Below are 11,565 nucleotides of genomic sequence, written 5' to 3'. Positions count from 1 at the left end.
GTTCCTTGATAGATATGATCGGGAAAACTGGGAGGACGATGAACCACCTAAGAACAAGCAGAAATCTTCTCGAAACGTCCTTCTTCATCCATACCTCATAAAGAGTCTTCTTCGAGCACGCCCCAAACTACTTCCGAAGTTTCCATGGTAATGATTCAAAATTTTGTCTGATTTTCTTTAAAATAACATTTTTCTTTAGGATTTATCCTTTCTTCTTTTTTCAGGTTAAGGCTTCCTCCAAGGCCAAGGCTTCCGCCAAATCCAAAGTTCATGTCAAAATGGTTATTTCGACATCCGTGCGACTGACACCTGACCAACCTTCAACTCCATCAGCGGAGGTAAGTATTATTGTGCCAATTTTGAGTAAGGCTTTATTTTTTGAGTAAATCTTTTAACCTTTTCTTCAGTTTCAACTGGTGACACCTCAAGTGTCAATTCTCCTTCCAGGGCTCGGGAAGAACCTAAAAAATGTTTGAACCCCATTCTCGAGGAATCTCAAAAAAGTTTGAGAAAGGCACCTAAGGCAGCTCCGCAGGACATAGCGCAGAGGGTTGAAGAGGTCACTTCATCCTCGAGTTCAGGGAGCTCGAGTTCTTCTTCAGGAGATGATTCCTCGAGCTTGGCAAGCTCGAGTTCTGAAGACCAGGTTCAACCTGGGCAAGCTCCTTTGGTAAGGACCAATTTTACTCAAACTTTTTCTTTGTAATATGTTATTTTCTCACTTCTTTTTTCTAGGTGCCTCTCGCATCTCGACAGACATCGCCACTGGGTTCACCCGAGGTTAATGTTGTTTATTATCATTCGAAAGAAGAGGAGCCTTTGTGTGAACCTGTTTCGATTCCTGCTAGAGAAAGGCTCCAGGCTCTTGAAAATCCTTCTGTTTCTATCGAAGGTCCTCCCAACCTCAAAGTTGCTCTACCAGAAGCATCAGTGAACTTAAAAATAAATTTTGATGATTTTAATGCTATGGTGGAGGAAAATACAAAGGGTGCTATCAACAGATTATTGGTAAGGTCCTTCACATTCCCTTCTTCATCCAGAACCCTCTTCGGGTCATACTCAGAAGTCTCCAAGCCCACTGAATCAACCGAGAAACTGCTCGAAGACCTTAGGTCTTTGGCCTTTGATGCACCTATGATGAAGAACCTTCCTACTATAAAGACTTAGTTCCTAAGATCAAAGGCCTACTTTCTTCGTTAAAAGCTTAACTTTCTCCATTTCCTGAAGGGCTCCAACGTTTCGAGTCTCTTTTCGTTGACTCCCTGGCCATGATCGACCAAATTTCTGTAGTCGGTTCTAAGCAAGAGCAGGCTCGAGTGAAGCAAGATTCAGCTTTTGATAAGCTGAAAGAAGCTCGAACTGGACTGGGTAAGCTGAAGGAATCAACTAACAATGCTGATATAAAAATGAAAGAGGTCGATGCCAGAATTGCTGATTTGGAGAAACAACTTGAGAGAGCTCGAACGAAGGCAGAAATGTTGAAAATGGCAAGTGCGGCTTGTAAAAAGAAGCGATAGGGCCTGATATAGAATGTGAAGACCCTTATTGTTGAAAGGGCTCGAGCAATGGAGGACATTTCGAGCTTAGACGCTCAATGTACGACCCTCAAAATAAGATATCAAAATCTGAGGGCCGTTTTTATTGAAATACGCTCGAAGCCTCCTTTTTTATTCTTTTCATGTATTTATTTTTGACTTCTCGTATTTAGGACCATGTACATACTTGAATTCTATTTTGAATGCACTTTGATTCATTTGGCTTTAATTGTTCGAATTTACTTTTATTTGTTTTGATCAAGTTATTTTTATTTCATGCATTTCTGCTTTGTATGGTTTCAAGTATTTATCGTTAATCGACGTAATTCGACTATTAGTCCCCAGTTCCCGAATTGAGTATGCGTTATTTGAAAACACACTTTCTATCTCGAACGGGCCTTCCTAATTGGGAGACCATTTGCCAAATTTCCTTGATTTTTTCTCAAATGGTAAAATAACTTTCCACACTAAGTGACTAACATTAAATAACTTGAATTGAACCTTTTTGTTGTATGATCTCAAAATTCTTTTCTTTTGTCTAGAATATTTAATTCATCGAACATTAAAGCCCAATAATCGTTATGTGGTAACTCAAATTGCCGTTGTAACCTAACTGATTATAGGTTAACTTCCACAGGTAAGACCACTTTATGGCCGTAACCTAATCGAAATGGAGTTGTCCCTATAGCTTCTTTTAGAGAATTTCTATACGCCCACAACACTTGCTCAGGGTCTCATGCCAATTTTTTGGTTTAGAACCAATGTGCTTTTTTTTATCAATTTGATCATAATCTTATTTACTGCCTCCACTTGACCATTGGCCTGATCATAATATGGTGTCAAAGTTAACATTTTTATATTTAAAGATTTGGTATATTGAGTTACTTTTCGACTAACAAAAACTATTCCCTGATCTGTTGTTAGTGTTTCTGGTATTCTGAATCGATGAATTATGTGTTCATCAATAAAATTAACAATATCATTATGAGTAACTTCTTTCAATAAAATTGCCTCAGCCCATTTCGTAAAATAATCAACGGCTACAAGGATGGATTTATGGCCTTTTGTCGAAGGGGAATGGATTTGGCCAATGAGATCTAAAGCCCAACCTTAAAAGGGCCATTGCTTAATTATCAAATACAACTTTGTAGTTTGAACATGTTGAATGTTCCTATATCTTTGGCATTCTTCACAAGATTTTGCATATTCAAAACAGTCTCTAACCATTGAGGGTCAGTACAAACCTTCTCGAAGCAACATTTATTTTATTCTTTCTCTGACTTGATAGGCTCTGTAGATCCCTTCATGGATCTCTGCTAAGGCAATGTAAGCCTCATGTTCGCCAAGACATTGAAGCAAAGTTCCCTCAATACCTCGTTTGTATAATTTATCAGCCAAGATTATATAATTAATCGCTCAAAATTTTGTTTTTCGATCGGTTCGGGTGTTAGGATTTCTCAGATAATTGACTAGAGGGTTCCTTCAGTCTTGATCAGTTAGGTCGTTAATGTTAAGAATCTCGAGATTTTTTTATCCCAACTTCTCTCTTATTTCAATTAATTTTGCAAGATTTTCACTTAAAATTTTATATTTTGAGGCAATTTGGACTAATTCATTAGCCTCTTGGTTCTTATTTCAAGGAATATGCTCTAAGATTACTTCGTCAAACTTTTGTAATAATTTATTCGCTTCTACCCAATATTTGACGAGATTTCTACTTAAGCACTTATATTCTCTGGTTAGTTGTTTTATTACTAACTCAAAATCTCCTCAAATCATTACATTTCTTGCTCTGAAAGTTAGTTGTAACATCTTATACTTTGATTTAAATAAAATGAGGTTTGTTAAAGTATAATTAGAATAGATTTGGATAGAATTTATATTTTAAAAAATGAACAGTAAAACTGCCTATGAACAGTAAACTGCGTATGAACAGTGAAACCGCCTATGTACAGTGACCGATGACGTCATTAGCATGACGTCACATCCGCGTACAGTACGTGTGTACAGTGTTTCCGGCGGTGAACAGTAAATTTTGAAAATTTTCTATAAAAAGGGGGTTTCACACAAAATTTTCATTTCTTCACTCCTATCCAAGGTTCTCAAAGGTTCTAAGGCTATATCTCACCATTTTCTCCCATACTAAACCTCCTAAACTTAGATTTTTCTTCAGATCTGTGATTCTACGTCTGTTCTAAAGAATTTCAAGTAAGTTTCTCTAAGTTTGAAGTTAGATTTAACGTTCGTTTCTCTTCTTTTTCTTTTTCCTATAGATGTTCATGATGTTCTTAAGAAAAACTCCGTTCTAGAGTTCAAATCTTCGGTTAAATCTTTTTAAAAGCTCTATTTTGAGGTAAGGGGAGCTCTACTTTATCATTTTGTTATGTTTATTACTTGTATTCTCATAGATCTTGTCATGTATGTGATTATATATGGAATAATCCTTGTTTTATGAAAAATAATCGGTGAAAAGTGAGAATAATTGGTTGATATATTGAGGATGATAAGATATATTGAGGATGGTTGATATGATTTTATGATTTTGTGATATGAAATTTACTTTACCATATAAATTTTTATGAAAATTTATCATATATTGAGGAAAGAAACATAAGGCGTTACATTAGCTACATTTTAAGCCTAGCCAATAGTGCTTCATATTCGGCTTTGTTATTTGAACAGGCCGATTTTATCTTGAAGAGCAGTTTAGTTGGGATTTCATCGAGTGAGATCAATAGGATTCCAATTCCAATTCCAATTCCATTTTTGTGGCTAGAGCCATCGAAGTATAGTTTCCATGATTTTAAGCTTATAAAATCAACTTCTGTAATTGGAATCGAGTGATCGACAACAAAATCAGTAACGACTTGTCCTTTTACAGATTTTAATTATTTATATATTAGAGAATATTTTGTTAGCGCCAATGTCCATTTTCCAATTCTACCATGAAGAGTAGGTTTCGACAAGAAATACTTTATTATGTCATGATGCGAATAAACATACACATCGAAAGGCCTAATATAATACTTCAATTTTTAACAAGAAAAATACAGATACAAACATAATTTCTCTATGGGACTGTACCGAGATTCTACTCCTACTAACATTCGACTAAGATAATAAACAGCTCTTTCGACACCATTCTCGTCTTCTTATGATAACATGCTTCCAATAGTTTCTTCTAATGCCGAAATGTATAGCTTTAAAGGGGAACCTTTCGTTGGCGGGACCATTACTGGTGGTTTTGTCAAATACTACTTAATCTCCTCAAAGACCTTTTGATGCTTGGTTTCCCATCGAAATTCCTCTTCTTTCTTCAATTTTTGCAAGGGTGAGAAGATTTTTGTCTTACCAGAAAGGTTGGAGATAAATTTTCATAAGAAGTTTATCTTCTCCAGCAAGGATTGAAGTTATTTCTTAGTCGAAAGTGATTGTGTCTCAAATATTACTTTGGCCTTATTCTTGTCGATTTCAATCCCCTTTTTGGTGGACAATGAAGCCAAGAAATTTTCTTGTAGTAACACCAAAAGAACACTTCAGAGGATTCATTTTTAAACCATATTTTCGCATTCTTTCAAATGCTTGTCGAAGATTACTAACATGGTCATTTTTACACTTGGATTTCACAACGATATCATTAATATAAACTTGCATGAATTCACCAATTATGTCGTGAAAAATGGTGTTCATTGCCCTTTGGTAAGTGGCTCCAGCATTTTTTAACCCGAATGACATTACCACCCATTTGTAAGTTCCTAAAGCCCCTGGGCATCGAAAATCCTCTTCAACAATAAATATTTGATTATATCCTGAATATCCGTCTAATAGACTGAGAATTTCATTTCCTGCTGCCAAATCTACTAACATATCGACTACCGACATAGGGTACTCATCTTTTGGTGTAGCAGTATTTAAATTTCAAAAATCAATGCAAACTCTAAGAGAGCCATTTTTCTTAATTACGGGAACTATGTTCAAATTCCAATCGACATACCTAGCTGTTCGGATAAACTTGACTTTAAGGAGCTTTTCGATCTCTTTCTTGAATTTTGGCAAAATCTTTGGCGCAAATCTCCTTGGTGTTGCTTCACTGGCCTCTTTTCCGGTCGAATTGGGAGTCTGTGTTCGACCAATTCCCTTGAAAGGCCTAGCATCTGGTCATAATCCCAAGCAAAGCAATCATCAAATTCCCTTAGTAATTTGATTAACTGGCTTTTTACTTCATTGTCGACCAATTTGCTGATGAAAGTTAACCTAGGCTCCTTCTCATCTCCAAGGTTTACTTCTTCTAAGGAATCTTGTGCCTCCATTTTTGGGCCTTTTGGAGTTACATCTTGCTAGAAGCTGATCGGCAAGTCATCATAAATGCAATCAAGCCAAGTTTCATTGCTTTCAATCTCTAAGACTGAGTTTTCTTGTATCACACATGTCTTGAGAGTTGTTTTCTTCTGTTCGTCTGGATAAGCTAAATTTTTATTGGCTGAATCAGGCAGGTCAGCCTCCAATCATTTGGCCACTTTTAGGGCTGCTTCCCTTCTTTCGACTAAACAAGCTGAACTTTCTACCATGTTGATTTCTGTATGGTAATGAATTGTCATTTTTGAGTCAACGGCCTCGCGTGCCATTGTTTTAATTTTTTGTAGTTTATCTTCTATGGCTAAATTCGATTGATCGGCCTCCAAAGCTTCGACGGCTTCAAAAGCCATCTTTTTTTTGTTTTTGGCTACGTAAGCCAAAATTTGAGCAAAAAGGCTCTCTTTAGACTTCATCTTTTTCATTGTTTTCTACCTCCAACATTTCCTAGAAGCCGTAAAAGCCTATTGAAGGATTCAGACGGATCTGGTGTCGAATTTCGTGAGGTGGAGGTAGGTGAGGGTTTGGACCACAGTGTGGTCCACCTACATCTTTGATATAGAGTGGTGCAATATTAGTGAAAGACTTATCAAAAGTGTTGCTATTAAGGTTGCTAACATGCACTTCGGCTTTGAAATAGCTCTGATCTCTGTCGATGTACTTCAGTACCCCATTACTGTTCTAGAGGCATAGTTTTTGGTGGAGTGATGACGGCACTGCTCCTAGTCCATGAATCCATTCCCTTCCAAGCAATAAGTTGTAACTATCTCTAGAGGTTACATCATGAAAATAGTTGCTCGGGATACAAATCCAACCCTTAGGTTGACGATTAAAGCCCTTTTTGAACTCAAGGTTTTTCTTCATAATCTGTTAGCACTAAATTATGGGGCAATAGATCCTTTTCAGACTTCCCGATCTTTTTTAGCAAAAAATTGGGCATAATGTTGATAGCTGCCCCAAAAACAACGAGAACTTTGTTTACTCAAAATTTCTCATTAAGTTGAGTCGTGATGTATAGCGGTTTCATATGACACTTTGTAACGACCCAAATCCACACATTGTAGAAACATATCTCTGATATCGCACATACAGAAAACACCAAAATCTGAGACTTTTTTTTTTTTTTGTAAAGAGAGTTAACGTGCTCAAATTATTGCATTCGACATTCCCTTTTTCACATGGAGGTTCATTACCTCAAATCATAACAATTATAACATAATAATATAACATCAACATCTCGACATCACTGAATAATTCCATACGATAAAGTAGTGAAATAGTTAGCAACATAATCCAAAGTACTCAAATAAAACCACATAGTTGGAGGCATATAAAATAAAGTAATCTGACTCCCTAAGAGCAGTTCCCCTAATACAAAATCATCTCATCACCCAATCTCACAAAATATGGAGCATAATCTCCTATCGAGTTAGATTCCTCGGAAGAGGTAGGGGAAGAAGATGTGGCAGCAATAGAAGGCTCTCCATCACTATCATCAATCCAACCAGCAGAGCGAGGAGGCGAACGGGAGGTGGCAAGAGGTGAATGAGGAGGTGGATAGGTAGAAGGTGGAGAGGAAGGTCTAGCCTCACACCTAACTAAGGATTCCACCACATGGACATCCTTCTCAACAGGTGCAGGTGTGGTCACAGGGGTAGGTGTATGGGGATCAACAAAGGTGGGTGATAGAGAAATGGGTGGAGCAGGGTAAGGTAACCATGGGTCTCCAGGGGGTGCAGAAAAGATGATCTCGACAGGGGTATCAGCTACATACTCAGTGATCCATGAGCCTCCACTATACTTCCCATTAACGACGAGTGCGAAGCCACGGAAGATACTCTGATGGGTGCGGCGTCGAACTCCCACATGTCTTCCTCAGACGGAAGGGCCATCACCCTCGTGCTGTGCCTGGCCATCTATAACATATAGAAAAGGGATACAAACAACACAAATCCAAGGGGTGAGTTCTCCAAACACAAACATCATATAATTGCCATACCCCAAGGAAGGCGGCATTTCAAGCGCAGGTAGATCAATCACCACAATTCATAGCAGTCTCAGAATAATCAGGGCATTCCATCATCATAGGACATATAGATATATATGGAAGAAATCAAACGAATACTCAATACTAGCACTCACAAGCAATTCCATAATCACAACCAATTCACTGCCTAACAGTAATGCATATGATGCATAGATGCAAGTTTCAGCCTCACAGAGATATTCTCTCATGTTTCAATAATGTGCATATGAATGCATGGGGATCCCATCCTCTATGACTGGCGACTCTCCCAGTTGGTATCATAGAGTTCAACAATTGAGTCGGAAGGCGATCGGAGGACTCCATTCCCTGCATCGTTCTACACAACAGCATAATATATATATATAGGATGCACTCAGCATCAAAGAACACCAATGGTGTTTGGCCCCTACAGTGGGTCTCTTCGGGAATGGACCTCAACGACCATAGTATGCGCAGTCCTTGTCGGGTTTGGCTAAGGTCTGCAGGTGGATCATGACTCTGCCACAGGCACGCCTCTTACCTGTTACCACTTGAGTCTCCAGATCCCCTTTCACCACCCCCTGTAGGTGAATCTCGGGATCGAACCAACGACACCTTCAAGCTGTGCGGTTGTAAGTGCCTTCGAGTCGTTTCAAGCAATGAATGATGCATGAGGTGGCATCTTTAGTCTTATTCAATAATTTTCTCATTTTATCAAAATTAGCACAGCAGCATAGCATCGAATAAAATAGAACGATGCACAACACAAGCCAATGGCTTAGCAAACATGGATAGGTTCCATGAGCCTCATTAATCACATGGATAGATTCCATGGTATTTCAAACATTCTCGTGGATAGATTCCACAATCACAGTCATTCAAGTGTAGCAAAATACATTCCAATGTGGCAATCCATTCAATTCATTACTTATCATTCGAATCGAGTCTCACTTTTTACTTTGACATTCTCGCTATTCAAGGTTCACCCTAAATGATTCCCCAATTAAATTAACCTCTAGCTCCATCTAAGTTTCCAATAATTTTCACTAAGTTCCACACTCACTTGGTTTCTTCTCTCGATTGTTCACTCTCCAATTAAGAAATTCCAACCAAACTTAAGCTCCCTCTAATCCTTTAATTAATTAGACTAATCCACATGAATTCTAAGTATTTTACCTCTCGGTTTTTCACACTCAATCAAGGAGAATTGGTCAATCTTAGCTCCTTCTAATCCTTTAAACAATTCAAGCAAACTCACAACACTCTTAATCATCTCTCTTGGTTCTTCTTTCTTTCCTCACAATTCATACACTCCACCAACCATTCCACATTCTCGGTTTCATTACATAATTCACCTCATCCATTCATCAAGCCACAATTCAATCCCATTTCCAAGCCCCAAGGGCACAAGTTCATTATCATCATAGCACTTTTAATGTCAAGGCTGCACTTTTTCCACATTCATCAAATTTATCAAGATTTCATCCCATTGAAATGCAATGATGCATGATTGAACTATTAGGTGAGTTCATGGCACATTCATGATTCTTAGCAAGCAATTCATATAATTTTCAGCCATGTATTAAACCATACAACCACTATTTCACTAACACATTTCAGCACACATGTCACTATTTTTCACGTAAGAAATACCAAGCATAGCTAGTAATATTTTCATATCATGCACACTTTTTCCAGCACCTCACACATAGGTAGAAATCAAAGTTTTCATATATCCTTGCCATGATAACACTTCACATCATACAGCAAAATACACACCAACAAAACACAATTTCTTACCATGATTTTTCCAAACGTCTCTTTACACACATCAAGTAAACTTTCCTAAATTTCAGCCAAGTAAAAGTCTCTTTCTCCTTTGATCAAAACCTTATTTTAACTAAGGCATATAAGGAAATTTTTTATAAAAAGTTTTGGAATAATCTAGCCATTCCAAGGATAAAAACCGAGGCAAGCAAGGCCAAGTTTTGGTAACACATTTTCGTAAGACACTTGCCTTATGTTCACACATCATTTCCAAAGGTAATCACACCAAATTACAAGAGATAATCCACCATTTACTTAAAAAATAGCGTTCTGTCCAGCCCCTAAATACCATTAAATTCCTCTAAATTTCTACACTTACACACTTTAGAATGAACATGCATTCACTTCCTAACATCATCCAAGTACCAATTTCATTAGATATGAATTCAAGGAGAAAAACGCAAGGAACAAGGTTCAAATAGCCATGCAAGGTCACGACTCTACTATTCCAAAGAAAGGGTACATTTTAAACAAGAATGCAAGCACAAAGAGATCAAAACCGAGGCATCCACTATATGAAATCAACGTGCAAGGCCAACAAATGGAAACTTTTTGAAGATCTAACACATGCAAGAGGAAAAATCAAGACTTTCCAAATGGAAAACAACATGCAAGGGTTGCCATGGACGCACACACTTTCGAATCACCATTTCAAGTATTGGAAGCATTCTAAATAAAATTTCAGCAAGGTACAAGTCAAAAACCGAGACAAGGTTCAAAGAGAAATGGGCATGCAATCATAAAAATCGTAACTTTTAAGGGTAAATTTACATGCAAGGGTAAAGACTAGGACTTTGAGGCAAGAAAATTCCAAAACCATCATGCAAGGATTCATTCACATCACCAAAGATTTCCAAGAGGCAAAGTATAGAGCTTTCATGGTACAATCACGAAAAACACAAAGAAAATGGCAAATAAATTAAAGCAAGGTAAGAACTCCCCCCTTGCCTTGTTTTGGACGTGAAAAATGGATGAAGAAAAGGCTTGAACTCCAAGATCTTCAAGTGCAAAGCTGAATCCGAGAAAAGGTTGCACCAAAGACTCCAAAATTCTCCACCAAAAATGTCCTTAAGAGATTTGCACGAAAATGGAGGAACTTGGAAGGGTTGGTCCGCTCGGTTTTTGCCTTGAGAAAAGGAAGGGAAAAGAGTGCTTGAGAGGATGGTGGCTCTCGGCTTAGTCTTTGAGAGAATGGGTGAGATTGAGAGAAAGTTGCATGTGTTTGGTAGTGTGATGGATGCAAAGTGAGGAAGAAGTGCTCACGGTAGGAGAGTGTGTTGAGTGCAAAGTGTGAATGTTTTGGGACAAAGTGAGGTGAGTGCAAGGGTTAGGGAATCTCAGTTTTGGGGCAGCCAATTAGGATAGTTAGCTTGCTGAATTTGGTATGTTGTATGGTTTCCATAAGGTAAAGAATGGTGTGAAAGGATAATGGCACAAAATCTCAAGTGAATAGTTGTTTAGAAATTTGTAAAAATTGGAAGTGTGCACACGGTTTTGGGTGGCCAATTGGGGTATCTTTGCTTGCTGAAATTGGTTTAGTGTGCTTCTAAATTTGCATGTTTCCCATGGTGCAAAAGTGGACGTGAAGGGTGAGGGGTCCAAGGGAATATTGGGTGCAAACTTTCAAGGAGAATAGTAATTTAGGGACTTGTAAATATTTGAAACCATCCTCACGGATTCTAGCTCCCAAAAGCAAGGAGAAATGTGTTAATTTTGTGTGCAAAGTGACAAGAATCAAGCATGGAATTTTTGGCCAGCCAATGAAAACTAGGGATAGGATTCCATGAAGCCATGCACACGATTTTAACAAAATAAGGTTAAATGAACAAATTCAGCAAGAAACAA

This window comes from Abrus precatorius, unplaced genomic scaffold (genome assembly GCF_003935025.1).
Source record: "Abrus precatorius isolate BTA unplaced genomic scaffold, Abrus_2018 Scaffold10, whole genome shotgun sequence".
Lineage (NCBI taxonomy): Eukaryota > Viridiplantae > Streptophyta > Magnoliopsida > Fabales > Fabaceae > Abrus > Abrus precatorius.
This window is presented reverse-complemented; position numbering follows the sequence as displayed.